Genomic DNA, 21534 nt, shown 5'->3' on the forward strand with positions numbered 1-21534 from the left:
TTCGAAAATTTGTGGAATTTTCTAAGGCATCAAAAGACTTCCCAGTTCTTCTTATATTAGATGGCCACTCAACACATACCAAAAACATTGACGTTACAGACTACGCCAGTGGGAGAGGAGTTTCGTTGGTATGTTTAAAACCACATTGCTCTCACAGACTTCAGCCGCTTGATGTTTCTTTCATGAAGCCTTTAAGTATTCATTATAGTGATGAGCTTCGAAAATGGCTACGAAGCAACCCGGGGAAAGTCATAACTCTCTTTCAAATTTCAACGCTTTTTGTTTCAGCTTTCATCAAAAATGTAACAAGTTAAATCGCTATTAAAGGTTTCGAAGGAATATTGCCCACGGACCCATCCGTATTCACCGATGCAGATTTCCTCCCGGCAGACACAACTGACATTGGACGTCAGATAGAGAGGTTATTATATTTGGAGCTGAAGAATTGGAATTGCCTTCACCTAGCACACCATCTAAATAAGACGACGCCAAAGAGTTGGATGATCAAGCTGGCGATGTTTCAGCGAACTGTAATAATGAACTGCCGCCCAAGAATGACAAAATTATTCTAGTCCTGGGTGCTCTTGGATGACAACACGGCCCCCTCATTTCATATTTCACCAGAAATTCTGATGCCCATCCCAGAAGTTAACGAAAGCACGAAAAGGGCGAAACGGAAGAGGGGGAAGACCGTTGTTTTAACTGATTCGCCGTACAAAAAAGTGTTAGAAGCCATTATTAAGAAAAAAGAGGAAAAGAACTTTCCCAAAGAAGAAAGAGCAAAGAAAAAAACTATTTTCGAAAGAGAATAAAATTAAGAAATCAATAAAGAAAGGAAAGGGCCTGAAGATAAATGAAAAATAGAAGGAGAGATCATCCAATACTAACGAGAGTGATTCAGGCTGTGAATGTTTATATTGTGGAGAGTTTTATTAAAAATTAAGTTGAAAGTTGGGTCGCTTGTTCCATGTGCAAAAAATTGGCACACGATTCTTGTGCAGGAATAGATAGCGAATATGATAAGTCTCTCCTCATGTGTGAATTTTGTAAATAGCCTTAAGAAAAGGATACAATACATGAAAGCTGTAGTTTGACATTAACATTCACTTTAAACTAAATAAATGCCGAGAAAGCCAATATTTTCTGCATTTCCGATAATTTTATGCGTTTTTATAATCACTTATACTTACCACCCCAATCTGTCCCTTGCACGGGGTAGAATGGGGCAAATGACATACCTTTTGTAGTGGGACGCGAAATTGAAGCGTCACCCATCCACCAGTGTCAGCCCAGTTTGCAGGTGAATATAAGTTTAATTTAGTGTTTTGTTTATGTATTTTGTAATATTTGTAATGGTTGTGAATTATCTAAAGTTTTGTATTTATTTTTATGTTTCATGTACGGAGAGGGCGGCGCAACTAACGGAGACAGCATCTTCACTGCCGGGGCCAGAGAGAAAATTGATGGCCACTATACGTCGCGGGTCGACAGCCAAAGAGCAACAGAAGATCCTGAAACCGAGTTGTTGCGTCGTGCTTCTAAAAACTGAAAAAACAAGAAATTGTAATGTTTCTACAATAATGACGTCATAGAAAGTTTAATCATGTTGTAAATGTTCAGTCATATCTTGTCAAGGCTCAGGTTCATGTCTATGTGTAGTATATAGGAAGATAATAAACTAGTGTATACTACAAAAGTTTAAATACGTGTTCCGAGAATTTATTTATGAAGAATTATATTGAGGAAGAAGCATTACCGATTTATTTGACAAGATTATTAATTTTGACAACGTTCATCGCGAGTATGAGCCATAAAAGTTTATTCAATGTGGTTTTAATATTTATTAAAGCAAATAACTTGCATTAATATAACGTCTGAGAAGAAACAAACATCTAAATTGAAAAAAGTTTGCCCAAACCAATTGGACTGAGTGGCGTAATTCTGCGCATACGACTCAAAGGATGATGTTTTAATTACAGTTTCGTTCAAGAACCATTCAGAGACAACTTTAAAAAGAGTTTAAATAAATTTTAAGTTTTTTGTAACTGACGTAGGTGACGAAGTCTGCACATGGTCATATGTCAAAAGAAAATCATTTATACAAAACTTACGTCGTTACACTACACTTTCTTTTTTTGATCGAAAAAAATATTGTTCTTTTATTTTATGGCAATGTTCTTGTTTTTTGTGATTAATACATCATAATGCTTTCATATAAAAATTAGTAACTCTCTTATTTAACACTTTTGTACTTTTAATCGATGTTTTCAACTTTGTACCCCGTTCTACCCCGGGTTTCCCTACCTAGTGTTTCTTCTATCTAGTACTATCACTATCTCCTGGAGAGGAGTTACTCGCTGAATAGGTTGGAGGAAGTGCTTGCTTGTCTTCCTGACAGAACCATCATCAAGCTGAGGTGCATCGACCGAATTTTCCTATTATTGAGTTGCTTATACCGCCCCATTGATGTTCCTGCGCAGTTACCCCACTCGATGTATTCCGTTCTTGTCGGTCAAGGATGAAAAACGTTCTGGTGGTAGTTGTGAATTGTCCCTTGATTTCAACGATCTAGGTGAAGTTGCTTTCGTAGCAGCGGCTACTGCTGCCTCACTAACATGAAGCAGCGTCGCATCGATTCTGGTTCACCCTGAGAGAGACTGTAGAAAACTTATTTGTGATTTTTGGCATTGTGATGGCCCCAGTTTATGCCTTTTAGATATATTCCACATCGGGAAAGTACCGAGGCATCAGCATAAATGACAAAAATGGCATGATTTACGTGTTTAGGCGTAAATTTGCTACGGTACGTCTTTAATGTTGTAGACATCGATCACATGCGGCTGACACAGTTGCTGGGCATATGTGTAGTCATATGGCCACACAATAAGGCCCGCGTCGTTCTGCGACGCGCAGTAGAGGTCATTCGCTGGCATTTGTAAGTCACCGGCAGACCAGCAATGCCTCGCAATAGCTAAGTACCCCCCAATCTTGTTCTCCTCCCTCTTTTTCTCTTCCCTTTCCTCTCCCACATTTCAGTATCCTACTCTCCGCTTTCTGTACATTTCCTCATTCCTCCTCTTTATGTTTATTTCCTCCCCCCACCCCTTCTCTCCGTCCATCTCCTCTCTCCCGCTCTATATGGCCTTGAGCATTGTTTCTTTTTACTGGGAATTGAAGAAACTTAAAATGAGTAGGTGAATCGGTTGACATCATTGGTTTTCCCAAGAAACCTCTCCAGCTGCTCGATCTGTGAGGACAGTAGCCTCAATGATTGTATTTCGCACAGTTTGAGTCTGCGTAAGGGTACGAGTAGAAAGTTTCGGACGATTGAGAGTCCGTAGTAATATTATAATCGTAAGCCAATAATTCATAAATAGAATTTTTCTGTTTTCTGTCAAAAGCGACTGAGAGGAAGAAAACAAAACAGAACATTGCTGCGAATACAATTTTTGTTTAAAACTATACTTAAACACTTATCTTCAGAAAAAACAGAACGCCTTGAACCACTACAGACAGGACGTTCATATTCACGGGACATGTTCATTACTATGTTGTGCAGAAATGATTAGCAATTGAACCATTTGGACCTGTGGGTTCAAGGTCAACATTGATATCGTGACACGAGACTACCTACAACTGGTTGGAAAATACACTCCTGGAAATTGAAATAAGAACACCGTGAATTCATTGTCCCAGGAAGGGGAAACTTTATTGATACATTCCTGGGGTCAGATACATCACATGATCACACTGACAGAACCACAGGCACATAGACACAGGCAACAGAGCATGCACAATGTCGGCACTAGTACAGTGTATATCCACCTTTCGCAGCAATGCAGGCTGCTATTCTCCCATGGAGACGATCGTAGAGATGCTGGATGTAGTCCTGTGGAACGGCTTGCCATGCCATTTCCACCTGGCGCCTCAGTTGGGCCAGCGTTTGTGCTGGACGTGCAGACCGCGTGAGACGACGCTTCATCCAGTCCCAAACATGCTCAATGGGGGACAGATCCGGAGATCTTGCTGGCCAGGGTAGTTGACTTACACCTTCTAGAGCACGTTGGGTGGCACGGGATACATGCGGACGTGCATTGTCCTGTTGGAACAGCAAGTTCCCTTGCCGGTCTAGGAATGGTAGAACGATGGGTTCGATGACGGTTTGGATGTACCGTGCACTATTCAGTGTCCCCTCGACGATCACCAGTGGTGTACGGCCAGTGTAGGAGATCGCTCCCCACACCATGATGCCGGGTGTTGGCCCTGTGTGCCTCGGTCGTATGCAGTCCTGATTGTGGCGCTCACCTGCACGGCGCCAAACACGCATACGACCATCATTGGCACCAAGGCAGAAGCGACTCTCATCGCTGAAGACGACACGTCTCCATTCGTCCCTCCATTCACGCCTGTCGCGACACCACTGGAGGCGGGCTGCACGTTGTTGGCGCGTGAGCGGAAAACGCCCTAACGGTGTGCGGGACCGTAGCCCAGCTTCATGGAGACGGTTGCGAATGGTCCTCGCCGATACCCCAGGAGCAACAGTGTCCCTAATTTGCTGGGAAGTGGCGGTGCGGTCCCCTACGGCACTGCGTAGGATCCTACGGTCTTGGCGTGCATCCGTGCGTCGCTGCGGTCCGGTCCCATGTCGATGGGCACGGGCACCTTCCGCCGACCACTGGCGACAACATCGATGTACTGTGGAGACCTCACGCCCCACGTGTTGAGCAATTCGGCGGTACGTCCACCCGGCCTCCCGCATGCCCACTATACGCCCTCGCTCAAAGTCCGTCAACTGCAAATACGGTTCACGTCCACGCTGTCGCGGCATGCTACCAGTGTTAAAGACTGCGATGGAGCTCCGTATGTCACGGCAAACTGGCTGACACTGACGGCGGCGGTGCACAAATGCCGCGCAGCTAGCGCCATTCGACGGCCAACACCGCGGTTCCTGGTGTGTCCGCTGTGCCGTGCGTGTGATCATTGCTTGTACAGCCCTCTCGCAGTGTCCGGAGCAAGTATGGTGGGTCTGACACAGCGGTGTCAATGTGTTCTTTTTTCCATTTCCAGGAGTGTATTTTGTGGTTGTAGTGTACGTCTGCACTCAACAAGGTCGGTGCGGGTACTCCACAGACCGGCGGTGGATCGGTAACAACCGGGCAACAGAACCCAGTGAATGGAACGAACTCGCCATGCTAATTGAACTTCGGGAAGCGGAGCGTCCGAACTCACGTAAACACGTTTTCGTCTACGGCTGTAGTTAACCACTGAGTACGCGACAACTCTCTGGCATGAACACAAGCCCAGGTCCACGACGCTTAACGCCTTAATGGGTTTGATATTTTGTTTAAGTTGGGGCCCTCAACATAGTGGTCATCAGCGCCCGTACAAGTTTCCTATCTTTCTACTTCCAGTCTCGCCACGTCCCGATTGATGATGATGACAACTCAAATACCCAGTCCTAGAGCGGAGAAAGTCCCTGACACAGCCGGGAATCGAACCCGAGCACTGATTTGCTCCTCTTACGTGTGCTCAAACGTAAACCCTTCCGTCAGCAGGTCTGTACAAATGACATGTTGCGTACGCCCTCTAAAGCAGGTTTCTGAACAACCCCGCTGTTCGATCCGTGCTGGCTCATCTGTCTCCTTCTGGACGTCCGCTGGCGGGGATACCACGCAAATGATCAACATAAAAACAAAGATCATCTTGAACAATATTTGAATTCACAGTTACTACAACTTCGTAACGGGTGATACTTTCTGCTTGTGAATTGTGAAAGGCATTTACGAGAAATCAACAAATTCTTTAAAGCAAATGTTTACATAAAAACTTTACAGAATGTATGTATACATAATTTATGTACGATACATAATTTCGATTAACCTCAGCACAACTGGCACACTAAACCTTCCAGAATTAATTGGTGACACATTTACAAGCACACAGGAAATTCTTTAAACTAAATATCCGACTCAAAGCTCTGTAAAAGGAACATTCAAGAAACATACATTAATTAGCTTACCACAAATCGAAACATCGAAGACTTCACGTAGCTTTGGTGCAACTGGCACACTAAATCTTACAGAACTGAACTGTAGCAGGCTGAGATCAATAACATTACACGTATGGAACCATCTGATAGGAAACCTCAGCGCAATAAATAATTAACGGTAGTCAAATGGCGGGAAGCTTGACATTTTAACATCTCAATGGGGCACAGCAATTCTTTGTAGCACGTAAAACACGTATTTAGAGACACAGGTAGACAAACGATAAGCTGAGCTACACACTAACTTCAACCAATACGGGCAAACAAGAAGAGAAATGTCACATTTGAAATCAGGGCACTCACTTGTACGTAAGCCCCACGCACTGAGATACACAATTTAACAAGAATACTAGCTCAGGCAAGACAGGCAACACTGACAGAACTCAGTGAGCTAGACAAATGTGACATCAAATGTATGGATCACAATGGGCGACAAAACAACGTCGCTCGCACACATATGGTCGACCTCTTGTAGCTGCAGCTGAATACCGCGCTAATCTGATTCCGTCACTTTAGCATCCACATCGATACTGACATGACAGGTGTAGCATGTATCCTGGTACCGCACCCCTCATACGGCAACGAGAATGTGACTGGCCCAGAGCTTACACCTGTTGCCAGGAAATCTGTAACATGCTCTACACGGCATCAAAGTAATGACAGAAAGACAGGCTTCATTCAGTGCCGGGTACACCACAATATCAGTACGGGCGCTACAGTGCGCATGCGCTCGGAGAGCACGACTCAGGGCTGCCCTTGTCACTAAGACTGGGATCTCCAATACACACACCAGTACACAAAATGGCTGCTACACTCCAGCTGACCATGTGTTCTATTCCTCATTCGTAGTCCCATTTCAGATTGAGAGCCCATACCATCCAACGCTGCTGCACTTCCACCTCGGCCACAGACAAAAAGCCCCCATAGCCTACACGCGGCAAGGCCTCTGATATCGATACCCAGAGATGTGCTGGCACTACTCAGTAACGAGAAAAAAAGATATATGGTACAAACAATTGGTCTGTTAGTTTAAAGTTCTACTATTATAGTTAAAACCGACAAGAGAAAGAAAACTCAACCTGCCATTTTCACAGCACAGAAAAGCATTTTCCCCGCAGTTGAGTTTAAAAGAAAACCTGTACAAAGTTGTTTAAAAAATATACAGCCTGTGTCCATCTGAATGTTTGTAAGAGTTTTGTGTAAAAATCTGAAGTATCTACTCAAGAACTTTTTGACATGTTTCCATGTTTTATAGTATATATGTATACATATATATATATATATATATATATTAAAAAATTTTGATTACATGAATCGAAGTTTTTATTAGTCCATCGTGTAAACAGTTGAAAACATCGATCTAGAACTTCTCGAGACTTTTTAATAACAACGTTAAACAGTGTCTTGCCATTATACAGGGTGAAGAAAAATTCGCGCACTTGGACTTCGCAGCGCGATTCCATACATACTAGCATTATAAAAATGTCTGTCACAAAATTTCGTTGAGCATATTTCCGGCAGTAAAAGGACCTTAAAGATTTTCAATCTGGCAACAGTACAATCATACGTACAGTAACTACCTCGGTGGTGTGCAGCTAACGCAGTAGATAACGATTTTGGTTGGCATGCAGGAGGTCGACGGTTCGAGTCTGGGTCGAGGCATATTTGTTTTTACTTGCCCTTTTTATTCTGCCATACAATGCTGTAGTATACATCTATTCTTAAGCCAAATGTATCCCAAATTTACGTAGTACATGTTTGGAAATTATGTGCGAAGAGCGTTGCTAGCCCAATTGGTAAGGTAAGCCTATAACGAAAAATAATGGACCTGAAAGTGACAATATTAATAGTTGGTACTCATCGAAGGAAACACTGGCCGAAGGTACATAGAAAACAGGTCTGTAATGTAGTAAATGCACTGGTGTGAAACAATTCGCGTCTAAGACGTGCAAAGCCTTCTTTAAATGCTGACCAGTGAAACGATTGTACTTCCATTTCTATGTTCATAGTACGTAAGCGCAAATATTTTGTAGAAGACCCACTATAGTTGCTGTATGACAATTATGACACCAGACGATATTTAACAAATAAAAACGAATATGGTTCGACCTAAAATAGAACCCTCAACCTACTGAATCATAACCCGAAACGTTTGTGACTATTACAGTGCCATATATCACAGAGCGAAAAAAGTGGTCCAACTAAAATATTAATATTTCTTTCCGTAGTACACGAATATGTAATAACAATGGGGGTTCCAATTTAAAAAAACGCAGTTGATATCTGTTTGACCTATGGCAGCGACATCTAGCGGGCCAACCATAGCGCCATCTGGTTTCCCCCATCAAGCTAGACGAGTTTCGTTCTTTGTAGTTTTTCGTTTGGTGCTTATGTCGTGAGATATTCGGCCCGGTCACTATCAATGGACCACCCTGTATACGAAGGACGAGGTTTTGAGATCGTCATTTTAGTATTGCTTGTGTGTGAGGAATTGCGCTGAAAAGTCCGAGTGCGCAAATTTTTCTTCAGAGTGTATAGGAGTATAAAGTGGTGCAATGAGAGATTCTTGCCTTTTACGTCGCCTGCGATGGAAATTCGGCCACGTTGGTTCAGCAAAGCTTTGAAATCGTTAGGATCCAGAAAACGAGACGCCGATGCTGCAATAAATGTGGCAGTACATCGCACTGACGTATAGGCGACCATGCAAGTGACCACCATCGCCGTCGCCAGCCGCAGAACGTGAATTTGGTAGTGGCGGATGTAATTTTGCACGAATCCTGCTATAGCGCCACCTGCTTTGCTCTCTCCGTGCGGGTACAGGAATAGCTTGGCTCTGGTACATACACTACGGGCTTTAGATGTGTGCACACAGCAGGCAAATGTCAATAATTTCGCCTCGGAGAAATTGGCGAAGTTCACCAGTATAAGTGCAGACACCATTGACGTTCCAAGCTGCTGCTGTCAGTCCATTAATTCCCATCATAATGCTGATGTTGAGATTTATATCCGGTGCTTGCTTGCATATCTGACTTCAGTGCGGCGTTAATTTACTTGCGGAAGGAGCTCTATTACGCTGTTGCCAGAGCAATCACTAGCACAATTAAGCTGCTGAGTTCCTTAATTGGAGCAGCTGTCGACAGAGATGCTACGTCGGCGGTGGTGCTCATGGATAGGCGCATTTCAGTTGGGCGTTGCTGCTAGTTCATCCATATTTCCGCGCATGTTACGTCGAGACGCAGCGTTAGGCTGCATCTCTGAAATGTCAAAAGTAAATTACTGCACTGGTTCAAATGACTCTGAGCACTATAGGACTTAACTTCTGAGGTCATCAGTCCCCTAGAACTTAGAACTACTTAAACCTAACTAACCAAAGGACATCACACACATCCACGCCCGAGGCAGGATTCGAACCTGCAACCGTCGTGGTCGCGCGGTTCCAGACTGTAGCGCCTAGAACTGTTCGGCACTGCACTGTTTCCTGTGGCTGATGCGAAGGGGTGGCAGCATCTTCTGACATCTGCTGTGTAGTGTTCTGGGTAATTTTGTTGGCGTTTTCCTTCTGTGACCTGATTGGGAGCTGCTGGGCGGATACTCCTGCATTGACTGGCACCTCTGTCATAGCAGCTGCGGCGTAGGAGGCTTGTCTGGGCCGTCCTCTTTTCTTGCACCTCTGTAGTGTGCCGACGTTGGCGAGCTATAGTGCGCATCTGTATGGTGCAACTGTGGTAGCAAGCCATATGTCCTCCCTAACTGTCAAGTGCGCATGTCTGTATCGAATCACGTCTAAAAGAGGTTCCTGACTGGTATGTTGTCAGCAGATTGGCGTGGAGCAAAGTGACTTACGCTCTGGCGCCGACAGCATCGCACTGGACGTTTGTTATCCCTTACATTTTGTGCTTGCTCCGTGAAATTGGCGACGTGCGTCAGGTGGAAAAGTATTCCGTTTTCCGGATCGTTGGCTCTAATAACCAGGAATAGTGGCTTATCCTCTGCTGTCTTCGGTGATTTGAGCTCTATGACTGTCCTTCAAGAAATACCCAGAGCTTCAGTTTCTTCCTTTATGTGCGCTGATTCTATACTGTCACATGTGACTGTGTGAGTATGGTGAGGTAGCTTTCTTCCCGACGCTTCCTGCGTCACGCGTCGGAAAACTTCAGCGGCAAACCGTGGCACTTAGTAAAGGTGTCTGCAGGCCATTTCCACAGTGGTTGTTCTGCTTCTGAGAAGTGACTCAAGGTGCCTGTAGTTCTTTTGAAACTTAAGTACCAGCAGTGGAGGCTTAGATGAAAATTTGACGCGGTAAAACCGCGCTGCGAGCAGTTCTTGGAGATCTGAGAGCAGTGCAAATCAATTAGCACTTTCATCTTGGTGACTGAATGATAACTTAGCACGTTGAACACAGTTCTGCGCTGCACAAACCGTCGGCGAGATCTGCATATCTGCGGCGATAGCTTCGGCAGTTCCAATTGGAGGAGGCCTAATTCGTCTTTCATATACAGAATCCTAGAGCAGCACTGTCAAGGCGCTCGTAACCCATGCAGCAGCCGATGTCAGATCTCCGCCGGTCGGCGACTGGCTGACTCCACGTTCTCTCTGGCTTCTGCACGCTGCTGCATTGATAATTCTGAGGATTTCCCATTCGTCTCTGCTCCGCTTATATGTGGTCTTTACCTGTTATAGAGACGAACAAAAGGGGCTAGCAGAAGAGGAAGACGCAATCAAATTACCCTAACAAACATATTCTGGAAACCAATAGCTTTGCTAACACGACTTATTACGCCTGAGTGTATGAACAACTGTAATATAGTCATGTAGGATCGAAACTACAGATATGCTATTGAAGAAAAACACATTACAAGTATTCCACATGTGAACTGTTACGTACAGGCAGGCTTCAACACAGCTGCACACGTACAATAATCCGAGAACTCCAGGCGTGTCCTGAATGCATTCACGACCACTCACAATGTACTCCCGGAGTTCATCGACACTCCAGTGAATTCCAGCCCTCTTGACAGTACCAGTGACACTTTACAAAAAGAGTTCAACATTTCCACCGTTCATGTGAAGACAGGCTTCATCGACACTTTGTTGAGCTCTAGCGCTGTTGATGGTGGCGATGAACTGTAGGAACGCATTGTGGTTGGTACATTCAGTGCATGTGGAACACGCGTGGGGTTTTTGAACGTATTTGGACATCGACGGGTAGAGGTAGTAAAGAATGGGTTTTGATAAACGGTGGCAGTGTTGGACATTTGCTATAATTTGTTTGTCCTGAAGTGTGTATCCGTAGTTTAGATCCTCGGGAACTGAGGTGACAGTAGTCATGGGACACCTCCTAACACAGTGTCGCACCTCCTTTTGCCCGGTGTGTCGGAGGAACTCGACGTGGCATCGACTCAACAAGTCGTTGGGAGTCCCCTGCAGAAATACTGAAACATGCTGCCTCTATAGCCATCCATGACTGCGAAACTGTTACCGGCGCAGGATGTTATGTGCACGACCTGACCTCTCGATTATGCCCCATAAATGTGCGGTGGTATTCGTGACGTGTGATCTGGGTGACCGAATCACATTCTGGACACGGAATGTTCTTTAAACCAATCGAGAACAATTGTGGCCCAGTGACATGAGGCATCGCCATTCAAAAAAATTCCGTCGTTTCTTGGGGACATGAACTCTATGAATGGCTGCAAATGGTCTCCAAGTAGCCTATCATAATCATTTCCAGTCAATCATCGGTTCGGCTGGGGCAGAGAGCACTCGATTATCGAACCACCACCAGCTTTCACAGCGCCTTTTTTGACAACTTGGGTTCATGGCTCCGTTGCGTCTGCGCCACATTCGAACCCTATCATCAGCTCTTAACCAACTGCTGTCGGGACTCATTCGACGAGGTCACGATTTTCCAGTCGTCCAGGATCGAATCGATAAAGTCACGTGCTCAGGAGAGGCGCTGCAAGCGATGTCGAATTCTCAGCAAAGCCACTCGCGTCTGTCACTACCACAGCTTTATAACGCCAGGTTTCGCTGCATTGTGCTAAGGGATACGTTGGTCGTACGTCTCACATTGATTTCTGCTGTTATTTCAAGCAGTGTAGCTTGTCTGTTAGCACTGACAACTGTACGCAAAAGCTGCTGCTCTCTGTCGTTAAGGGACGGCCGTCAGCCACTGACTTGTCCGTGGTGAGAAATAATGACTGATGTTTGATATCTTTGTCACTCTCTTGACGCTGTTGATCCTGGAAGTTTGAATTCCTTAACGATTTCCGGAATGGAATGTCTCATGCGTCTAGCTCCAACTGCCACTCCGCGTTCAAAGTCTGTTAATTCCCGTCGCGCGGCCATAACCACGTTGGAAAGTTTTTCACATTAATTTTTCTTGTGTACAAATGACGGCTCCGCCAATACACTGTCCTTGTATACTTTCTGCACGTAATATGACCGCCGTCTGGGAATGTGCGTATCGCTATCGCCTGACTTTTCTCACCTCAGTGTAAGGTGTTCATGTAGTCAATCGAATACGCCGTATCGTGGAAACATTTGGTTAATGGGCCTAATTTTATAAGTATGAGAATTAATGTGTGTGTTTGTGTACTGATCAGACGGAATGTCCGTCATACCCTGAGCGGATAACTGCATGACCAACGTTCGACTGTCTGACACACAGTTCTGCCTTTGTAAGCGAGACGATAGCGAATCATATTTCGAAGGTCTATTGTCTCCTGTTGAAGAACATTAAATGAGATGCCAGCTCTGAAATAAGTACGAGCGAATGCAGTTTATTCGTAGAGAGCACTCAACTCCATACTTAGACATTCCTGAGCACACTATTTCCTTCTTTCACTGATTCAACAACACAAATTAGTGAGAAAGTTGTGCACAATTGCGCAACTGTTAGGCAACGGCTAGATGCCTTTGCGTTGGGAACTTCTATACACATCGATTAATTACATTCAAAAATGGTATCTTCTCCTCCTTCCCAAAGGCTTTTTTCTTCATTCTAAACAGAAATTTGGAGACACATCTAAGCCACTCCAGCATTTGTTCAAAATATTCTGAACCAAAGTTTCCACAAGAGATTTTCTAACAGTTTCTCAAAAATACGAAAAATTCTTTACTGCGATATTGCACTCTCGGAGAGTGATACCTACCTCATTCGTGTCATGTCGCATGCCTTAGATTTCTGCGTTCGATTTTTCCTCTTGTTCCTCGCTTCCCATCATATATGAAACGGCAGTGTTCCGCTACGGTTACACACTACTGTGTTTCTATGTCCCATGTCCTATGTTCCTTGAAGCAGTCAGTAAAGATTTGGGGTTTGAATAGCACTTGAGACCTACTTACTTTCATTTATTCTGCTTCTAACGATAAATTAAGATATAATGATAAATGAATCATCAATTAAATATTTTATTGTCCAAGCAATAGCATCGACAATACTATTATTTTCAATTTTGTTGATTCAATTAATGTACCCAATTGATGTGCTATCTTTACTGTACTTACCACTTGTTGTGTGCTGTCCTTAGGTTAGTCAGGTTTAAGTAGTTCTAAGTTCTAGGGGACTTTTGACCACAGCAGTTGAGTCCCATAGTGCTCAGAGCCATTTGAACCATTACCACTTGTTAGTGAGGGGTGCGGAGAACAGTGTAGTGAATGTCGTAATGCGGAAACGGAGCGATTTATCTGACGTCCAAAAGAACATTATCATTGGCTTTCTGGCCAGCGGTGAAAATATTTCCGATGTCAATATGTTTGTAAACTGTTCGGTTGCCGCCGTAGGTAAGCTACACCCTGTATGGAAGAACGGCGTTATCCAGAACCGGCGGCGAGGCAACCCACAAATACAGTAATCGCAACATCGCATCCTTGAAATAGATGATATTAAAGTGATCTTTTTGGGTAAATGATGGACAACCTTTTTGAGACAGCAGCTCTTGAGCAACTGATCGCCCAGATGAACGAAGGGGGTTACCAACAGTATCCCCACAACCACCGTTTAACGGGCGTTGCTGCGTATGGGCCTCTGCAATAGACCTTTGGTTCATGCACTCACGCTGACTGCTGTCCATCGGCTACGAAGGGTTCCCCAATACCGGAACTAAGAGTCCACAGAGAGGCGATAGGTTTTATACTTCATCGAACCTATGTCTGTTGAAGTGTACGGTGTGAAAAATCTGAAATCAAACACCCTGCAACAATATTCGGAATGTTTTCGTATCATTCCCTGAGTGATCTTGCCATTCTGGGAGGTAGAACGGCTGAACATAAGTATGCATCTATCATTGGGGATTAGACAATACAACGTGTCACACAGGTCGCAGAGTATGTGCGTCATTGGAGAAGTACCAGCATGAGTTTAAAGTATTTCCCTGCCCACCAAATCCCCCGCGTTTAAGCCCAATACAAAATCTATGGGATCACTTCTATCGGGCTGCTCACGCCATGGATCCTCAACAGGGAAACCTAGCGCACCTGTCCGCGGCACTAGAGTGGGTCTCTTTCAAAACCTCACTGATTCTAAGAAACTTCCTGGCAGATTAAAACTGTGAGCCCGACCGAGACTCGAACTCGGTTTCATATCAGCGCACACTCCGCTGCAGAGTGAAAATCTCATTCTGGAAACATCCCCCAGGCTGTGGCTAAGCCATGTCTCCGCTATATCCTTTCTTTCAGGAGTGCTAGTTCTGCAAGTTTCGCAGGAGAGCTTCTGTAAAGTTTGGAAGGTAGGAGACGAGATACTGGCAGAAGTAAAGCTGTGAGTACCGGGCGTCAGTCGCGCTTCGGTAGCTCAGTTGGTAGAGCACTTGCCCGCGAGAGGCAAAGGTCCCGAGTTCGAGTCTCGGTCGGGCACACAGTTTTAATCTGCCAGGAAGTTTCATATCAGCGCACACTCCGCTGCAGAGTGAAAATCTCATTCTCACTGATTCTCTTCTTCTGCACTTCTCGCAGCAATTCGCATTACGTAAGGTAGCAGTTCAGGCTCTGATGGGTAATCATATTAATGCAACTGGACAGTGTAATGTGACTACATAGAAAAAAATAAAGCTAAGATAATTTATGACTATCTGCGATATGGGAATTTATACATTACATCCAATGATCAAGAATTCAAATTACAAAGCAGAAGAAGAAGAAGTGGTATAAACACAGTCAAAGAACGTCACATGAACGAATACGTAAATTAATATACACACATAACAAAAAGTTTTGCATCAGGCTTGCTTCCGAGAGTTCCGGAAACTGTGCAGAAAATTGGAATAGAAATCACCATAAACCTCATTTCCTCCCTTTTTATTGCTCATGAAAACAACACATTGCATGTTTTACCACCATACAGCGAGTCCTTCAAAGGTGATGGTCCAGATTGCTGTACACACCAGTACCTCTTGCACTGATGCAAGCCTGTATTCGTCGTGGCATACTATTCCACAAGTTCATCAAGGCACTGTTGCTCCAGTTTGTCCAACTACTCAACGGCTATTCGGCGTAGATTCCTCAGAGTGGTTGGTGGGTCACGTCGTCCGTAAACAGCAGTTTTCCATCTATCCTGGGCATGTTCGATGGGGTTCAGGTCTGGAGAACATGCTGGCCTTTCCAGTCGAGCGATGTCGTTATCCTCAAGGAAGCCATTCACAAGATGTGCTCGATGGGGGCGCGAATTGTTGTCCATGAAAACGAATGCCTCGCCCGTATGCTTCCGATGCGGTTGCACTAACGGTCGGTGGATGGCATTCATGTATCGTACAGCCGTTACGGCGCCTTCCATGGCCACCAGCGGCGTACACTGGCCTCACATAATGCCACCCCAAAACAGCAGGAACCTCCACCTTGCTGAACTCGCTGCACAGTGTGTCTAAGGCGTTCATCCTGACCGGTTTGCCTGAAAATACGTCTCCGACGATTGTCTGGTTGAAGGCATATGCGACACTCATCGGTGAGGTGAACATGATGCCAGTCCTGAGCAGTCCATTTGGCATGTTGTTGGGCCCATCTGTACGGCGCTGCATGGTGTCGTGGTTGCAAAGATGGACCTTTGACGTCGGGAGTGAAGATGCGCATCATGCACGCAGTTGCGCACAGTTTGAGTCGTAACAGGACGTCCTGTGGCAGCACGAAAAGCCTTATTCAACATGGTGGCGTCGGTGTCAGGGGTCCTCCGAGCCATAATCCGTGGCTATCGGTCATCCACTGCAGTAGTAACCCTTGGACGGCCTGAGCGAGGCATGTGTTCGACAGTTCCTGTCCCTCTGCATTTCCCCCATGTCCGAACCACATAGCTTTCTCTCACTCCGAGACGCCTGGACACTTCCCTTGTTGACAGCCCTTCCTGGCACAAAGTAACAATGCGGACGAGATTGAACCGTGCTATTGGCCGTCTAGACATGGTTGAACTACAGACAACACGAGCCGTATACCTCCTACCTGGTGGAATTACTGGGACTGATCGGCTGTCGGACTCCCTATATCTAATTCGCGCTGGTCATGCATGTTTGGGCGAGTTTAGTGACATCTCTGAAGAGTCAAAGGGACTGTCTCTGTGATACAGTACTCATAGTCAATACCTATCTTTAGGAGTTCTGGGAACTGGTTAATGGAAAACTTTTTTTGATGCTTGTACAATATACACCACAAGGGGAAAGATATGGTTGGCATTGAGGATCAGTTTGGCTTTAGGAAATAGTAAGGCTCCAGAGATACAGTTTTGACGCTACGGTTCATAACAGAAACAAAACTTAAAAAAAAGTTGAGACACCTTCATAGGACTCGTTTACCTTGAAGAAGTGTTCGATAGTGTAAAATGGTGCGCGTTATAAATTCTGAGGAAAATGGAAGTAACCTTTATGGAAAGTCGGATAGTATGCAATATGTTCAAGAACCAAGAGGGAACTATCAGAATGGAAGACCACGAACGAATTACTCGGATTTAAGAGGGTGTAAAACTGGACTTTATTATATCTCCTCTACAGGTCAAACGTGCGTCGAAGAACAATAGCGGAAATAAAGAAAACTGAAATACAGTAAAATAGTACTTGGATTGTCTTTCCATGTTGACATGTTGCAGAGTTTTGCCAAAGTAGTTAGTGGTAGTAGATCTGCCGAAGACAATAAGAGAAGTCGAAGTTTCTGGCCGAAAAAAAAGTGAAAAGAAAAGAAATGTTTATAACATATCTCTTCTTCCACTTCTTCGCCACCGACTATTGACAGTATAATTTGTGCTATATATGCAATCAGCTATGTCGTAACATCATCATCAATTAATGGTAGAGTCAGTCAGTGTTCTTTTCATGTCAGTCTCTAGGTAATCTGGGTAATCTATCAGTTGACCCTGGAACACGAAATCATAACGAGGAGCTTTCAGTGCTTCTGATGACAGGAACAATGCTCATACGTCCGAGAAACAAAAAACATGTTCTTCTTACGGTGTCTTCTCCCCAAGGCACAACAGATATTTGTCTTGAAAGATATTTATGTATAGTTTCAAAATCAGCCTCAGCCACCTAGCAAGACTTACTATTCACGTTACAAGAAACAATAATCCTATCTTCATTATGCCGCTAAGCAAGTCCATTAGTCGAAAACTTCTTTAGATTCATCTTGCTGACACTCAAAAGCACAATCCCTAGTAAGGCCTTGGAAGGTTGCAACCCACTCCCGATTAGTCTGACCTGCCATACGTTTTGTACGAAAGAAGGCATACCGTTTCGCAACTACATTGACTGATTGATTGAAATATGCATGTAATGCAGATAAAATTTCTACGTAGGACAGAGTAGCTATGTCGCGTCGAGGAAATAATATGACTATCACACGGTAGGTTAGCACACCGATGGACGACAAAAGAAAAGGCTGCTGCTCGTTACCTTGAATTCTGTAGGTGGCGAGATGGAATCCAAATTGGCGTGACCACTCCGTCCAGCTTTCCAGTGCAGCATCAAAAGGTCTGAAGGGCGATGCAACTGCGTGTTGTAGGTGCGTTAGTGGTGCAGCGGCGGCTGCCGCATGTAATATCTCTTTATATTCGATGAATTATTCTGATACAATTCTACCCTTGAATGACTTTTACTAATTTTCTATCTTCATACTCGCAGAATCCATGCCAAAAGTAGTTCATACAATAGCTATGCGATGAGCGCATAAGTATTCTTTGTAGTACTCTCTCTGGCGGTTGTTAGAAAAAAAAAGGGTGCTTCCGAGATGGTCTTCGTGCCGATTAGCCTGAGCTTGGTTTGGAAGAACTATAATCTGATTATTGCGATTTATCACTAAAGATAACTGATACGAACTGTACGATTAAAAACGAAATATGTATAGATTGCTCCTTCATACAAAAGGTGTGTATTTGACATTTGAGAATTAATGATATTTATCGATATATTGCGTGGTTGTTAATCAGAGGGGAACTTCCGAAAGACTGGATACGAACCTGCATTTAATAATCCAAGAGCTCCATTACTTCTTCGGAAGGTTAAACTTCATCAAAGCCAAATATCCGCTTGATCTGAGGTTTCCCGACTGATTATACAACGCTCCCAAAATTGCGAGGCATTTTATTTGTACAGATTAGCAGACTGCCGCAAAGCACGAGCCTGCAGAGAAGAAGAATCATCGCCTGATTTCATTCTAACAAGTAAAATTTCAGAATCATTTTGAGTGACTGAGCTATGACTGTGTTTCCTATCATGAATGATTGATTGCTCGAACGAATTGAGAGCTGCAGAATTACGTAGATAGGAGGAAAAATTACACTCATCGTTTTGCATTGCACGTTGACCCTGGACGAGCTGTCCAAGGGCGTCCAGTAATGCCTGTGTCTGCTGATTCTGTAAGTGATGACATTCGGACAGTACATCTGGAGATTGTGGCGAAGCCATTACACAATTAAATCAGGGCAGTCTAAACGGCATATGTCAGTACAGCTAAGAACACCGTTATCCCATCCTCGTCGCCAGTTTATCAGAAGAGCCAACACCGTGTTACGAGTGGAGGCCGAAATGCACGCGCTTTAGCTCACGCAGGCTGGCGTGAGGAGGGAAGAACTATACTGACGTGAGGTCTGGAACATGGCAAGAAATGAGAATTCAGAAAGCAGACGTCATTAGTTTGATACTTAACTTTAATCCATTAATGATGAACGTCGCTCTTGACGGTACATGATTCACAATAATATCTGCTCAGAATACATTCTTGAAGTAATTATAGTAACTGAATATGGCGTAGCAAATAACGTAGCTGAAGGCTATGCTAAATTGTCGTCTCTGCAAATGAGGGCGTATGTAGTCAGTGAACCATCGCTAGCAAAGTCGGCTGTACAACTGGGGCGAGTGCTAGGGAGTCTCTCTAGACTAGATATGCCCTGTAGTGGCGCTCGGTATGCGTTGCTGATAGTGGCGACACGCGGGTCCGACATATACTAACGGACCGCGGCCGATTTAAAGGTTACCACCTAGCAAGTGTGGTGTCTGGCGGTGACACCACACTATTACTTCAGGGCAGTTCGGACCTGGCAGTCGTAGAGCTGGGACGCGGAAGAAGTCGGTCGGGTTGAAGCAGTAGTGAGGCTTGGATAGCCATGACTCGTCCGATCGTTGCCGGCACACATGACTTGAACTGGGGACGGTCTTGGTTGATCGTCGGTTGGTCGTCTTACCGGGCGACGTGTATTTGCTCGCCGGTCTCCTGTGGGTTGGCGGTGTATGTCTCAACGCGTGGTTCGGCCGTGTTATTGCTCGGTCACTGTTTTTAGCACTGGTTGCGTTCTTCGTCCCAGTGTTTGTGAAATTGCGTGTAGCTTGTGATGTCGACTGCTCAGTTATTTTAGTGCTGTCTCCGTGCTGGCGTGCGACGGGTCGGCCGGTTGGAGTGGATCAGCCAGGAAATCTCCACGCCGCGCAGAGGGCTGGGCACGCTGGCCGTCGCTACACAGTGTCGCAGTGTGTGGGAGCTGTTCCGATAGCTACGAGGTTCGTGGCTCACCGATGCAGGACATCAAAGTTGAGTGGTGATTTAACTACCAAAGCCAGTTTGTTCACATTGTGCCGTTGGTTTTCGTGGTTGGCTGTTGGGTGTGCAACAGCGAATGTTCGAGCTGGCGAAAATTTGGCCACCATCCGGTGGGATTTAAGTGTATTTTGTTTATTTGAAGTCCAAGTGCACCAGCGGAATTTTCTTCCTTGTAGCCGTTAGCGTTTCGTTTTCCTGCCCTGGCCGCTGAAGTAAAATTCAGGCATTGTCCTTTCCTCACCATGTCGTCTCTGTCTAACTCGTGTGTGTAGTTTTGACAGCTTATGCATACTTGTTTGCGGGCGGCTACGCCTTTTACGTTTTGGCTTCGGATTTCCTTGCGTACTGGTGGAGTGGAAAGCTAGTCGTCTTATCAGTGGGTCCGTTGACTGTCTCTCGGTTCGGTTGCCGGCGGATCGGATATAGTTGGGCCGACTACCTGTCTCCCCTAAGCGAACGTTAATATTTCAAGAGCAGATCGACCCCCGGAAACTTCTAAGCGCCGCTGGCTGTACTTCTTATTGGTGTTTGATCGTGTATTTTAAAGGCTCATAGCCTATGGTTTGAATTGTATGCTTCTAGTTGGGTTTTAAATAATGGGCCATCAGCCGTTTTAGAACTGAATGTTCCTTACTTGTCAAGTCTTACATTGTTTGGTCCTTCAGCCTCATTAAAAATATTTTTTTCTGCGTAAAGCTTTGGATCTTCTACCTTTTGAAAATTTGTTATAGTTGTGGTTTCCAAACACGGGCCTTCTGCCGTCTTAAAATTTAAATTCTTTACTTGTTAAATCTTTCGTTGTTTGGGCCTTCAGCCTCATTAAAAAAAATTATTTAAGGATAAAGCCTTGGGATTTTCGCCTTGTAAAGATTTTCTGTAGTTGTGTTTTGAATCATGGGCGTTCAGCCGTTTTAAAAGTAAAATTCTTTATTGATGAGTCTTTGATTGTTTGGGCCTTAAGCCTCTTCTTTTATAATTATTTAAGGATAAAACTTTGGGTCTTCTGCCTTTGAAAATTTATTGTAGTTGTGTTTTTAAATCATGGGCCTTCGGCCGTTTTAAAATTAAAATTCCTTGGTTGTCAAGTCTTAGACTGTTTGGGCTTTCAGCCTTAATTGAAATATTGTTTAAGGATAACAACTTGTGCCTTCTGCCTTTTGAAAATTTATTCTAGTTGTGTTTTAAATCATGGGCCTTCAGCCGTTTTAAAAATTAAAGAGGTTGTGCCCTTAAGCCATAAGATTGTTTGACATATTCAGTCGATAGTTAAGCCGGAAAATTTGCGCTGTAATGACTGGACAACTAAATAAAGTTATATGTGTTCGAGTGTAAGTGCCAGCCGCTCATTTCTGGCCCCTTTCCACAGTTCCTGCTACCTGTTCTGTCCTGTGGATTTAACCCGGCGTTTCACAGTGAACGGTCCGCGCTTAAAAAGTATAACACTGAGCAAAGCAGGTAAGTGACGGCGCCGTGGTTAAGTG

Source organism: Schistocerca serialis, chromosome 2 (genome assembly GCF_023864345.2).
Source record: "Schistocerca serialis cubense isolate TAMUIC-IGC-003099 chromosome 2, iqSchSeri2.2, whole genome shotgun sequence".
In the NCBI taxonomy this organism is placed as follows: Eukaryota; Metazoa; Arthropoda; class Insecta; order Orthoptera; family Acrididae; genus Schistocerca; species Schistocerca serialis.